Below are 2,499 nucleotides of genomic sequence, written 5' to 3'. Positions count from 1 at the left end.
TGAGAGCCTCATGGACTTTCCTGCCTGGGCTGGCTTTGAACCATGATCCTCAGATCTCAGACTCCTAAGTAGCTAGGATTATAGGCATGAGCCACCAAAGCCCAGCTCAGTACCAAGTTGTTGTTGTTGTTGTTGTTTGATCCGGTCCTGGGGCCTGAACTCTGGGCCTGGGCGCTGTCCCTCAGCTCTTCAGCTCAAGGCTAGTGCTCTACCAATTGAGCCACAGTGCCACTTCTGGCTTTTTTCTTTTTGCTCATGTGGTGCTGGGAATCGAACCCAGGGCCTCAAGCATGCAAGGCAAGCGCTCTACCACTGAGCCACCTTCCCAGCCCAGTACCAAGTTTTTTTTGTTTTTTTTGTTTTTGGTCTGGTTGTGGGGCCTGAACTCTGTGCCTGGGCACTGTCCCTCAGCTCTTCAGCTCAAGGCTAGTGCTCTACCACTTGAGCCACAGCGCCACTTCTGGCTTTTTTCTTTTTGCTTATGTGGTGCTGAGGAATCGAACCCAGGGTCTCAGGCATGCAATGCAAGCACTCTACCACTGAGCCACCTTCCCAGCCCAGTACCAAGTTTTTAATCAAGGAAAATTCTTGTTTCCTCCCTCCTTCCATCATGGTGGTTCGCATGCACTGCATTCTTGCTCCTTCCTAGGGGGAGGGGGAGGGCAAGGCCTTGAACTTCAATCCTCAGATCTCAGCCTCTTGAGTAGCTAGTTACAGTCATGAGCCACCAACACGCAGGTTGGTATATGTTTTTAAATCTCTCAAACAAGGGTATTAAACTAAATGATCTCTAAGACAATCTTTAGCCTTATCATTTTATTCTCTAATTCTGACAAAATACCAGTATTACATGTGTTTGGTGTGGTAAGAAATTAGGATTTTTATTTATGTCTTTTATTATTTTTTATTTTATTTATTACTTTATTCTTATATTATTTTATTTTGTGCTCATGGTGCTTGAACTCAGGACTCAAAGCTAACATTCTACCATTTAGAGTCACAGCTTCAATTCAGTTTTCTGAAGAGTCTCACAGACTTTCCTGCCTGGCCTGGCTTCTAACAGCCATCCTCAGATCTCAGCCTCCTAACTTGCTAGGATTACAGATGTGATCCACCAACCTGCAGCTCAGGAGTCAAGATTTATTGGTGCTGTACACATATGGGAAAGATGGAGGGCAGCAGGGCAAAGGATTTGCTTCAGACATGTACAACCTTTCCTGAGCCTTATTTCATTACGCAAATCAGTATTTCCTGGCTCCCAGATAGGACTGCAGTATCCTGCTGGTTAGAAAAGACACTCTACTCATCTTCCTGCCCAAGGCCTTCAGAAAAACAAGGGTCAGGGAGGGGAATACTGTGAAACTATTAGAGGATCACTCACTCTACCTCCATTGCCTAGCTAGGCTTTGAATATCAGAGGATGGAAATTGAGAGAAGTCCATGGTGCTTTACCTGCAGGGGCCTGTAAGAAAGAGGATGGAGGAGAAGGGGAACAGATTGGGAGCAGCTAAGGATCCTCTATGGGATCTGTAGGGGAGGTTTGGTGGGGTGGGGGTGGGGGTTATTGATCTCAAGGGTGTAATGACAAATTCAGCCTCATCTCTTCTGTGTCTTCTTGGCAACAGCCAGTCTAGCCAGAAAGAGCAATCTGTCAAATCTAATTAGAGTAGAAGAAAGTGAACAATAGGCGCCCAGCTCTTAAATGACAGACAGCCCAGTTTAATGAGGTGGAGGAAGGAGCTCGGGTGGGCTGTGTTCTTTGTGTGCTTGGGGAAAAAATGGTTCCTTCAAATGAATCCTTTTCTCAACTCAAATGGCAAAACATCTCTAACTGGATTCTGATTTACTTGATTAGAACTCTTCAGGGTTCTGCATTTTGTTTTTTGTTTTTGTTTTTCCCTTTAAACTTCTACACATCCTGCAAACACAGAAGAGAACCTGGCTTTTTCAAAAGGTGAGACTCTAATTGACAATAGTTCCATCAATGCATGGCTTGGTCATAGTACTCTGTGCATTGCTATTGATATTTATGAGTGTGTTTGTATATGATTTTTTATATTTAATTGTGTTAACACTGTCAGTATTTCTTATTTTTTTGCAATTCTTCATTTTTATGATAAGGCTTTTTTATGATAAGTTAGATTCATGAAGTCACAATAGCCTAAAATTTTACTAGGACCAAGTATAAACACATCTTAAGATATAAAAACATTAATTATATATTTGACTTACACATTCAATGGCCTCTCTGATTTGAATGTTTTCACTCTTGCCACAAAAGTGAGGTTTCACAGGGGAGAAGCATAGTTTATAAATTCAAGAAAATTTTATATCCCTTAAGCATATGAATACAGATTCTAAAGCTTTATATTATGCATTGCATAGTCTAACATCTTAAATAAAGGAGTTGTGTGTATTATCAGAAAATATTAGACTGAAGGCTACTGGCTTATTAATTTAACTCTGTCTCAGTGTGGGATATTCAAAGATCTTGAAGGT

At 41.8% G+C, this 2,499-nt stretch overlaps 1 non-coding gene across 1 annotated transcript; it reads right to left on the bottom strand.

Annotated features, from left to right (window-relative positions):
• Positions 1 to 258: 258 nt before the first annotated feature.
• Positions 259 to 322, bottom strand: Trnaa-ugc. The gene has a single exon. It is a non-coding gene; the product is annotated as a tRNA-Ala (tRNA).
• Positions 323 to 2,499: the final 2,177 nt, after the last annotated feature.

Source organism: Dipodomys spectabilis, unplaced genomic scaffold, assembly GCF_019054845.1.
Source record: "Dipodomys spectabilis isolate Male_0828 unplaced genomic scaffold, ASM1905484v1 ptg000039l, whole genome shotgun sequence".
Taxonomy (NCBI): Eukaryota; Metazoa; Chordata; class Mammalia; order Rodentia; family Heteromyidae; genus Dipodomys; species Dipodomys spectabilis.
The sequence above is the reverse complement of the archived record's forward strand: the minus strand, read 5'-3'. Positions and strand labels throughout refer to the sequence as shown.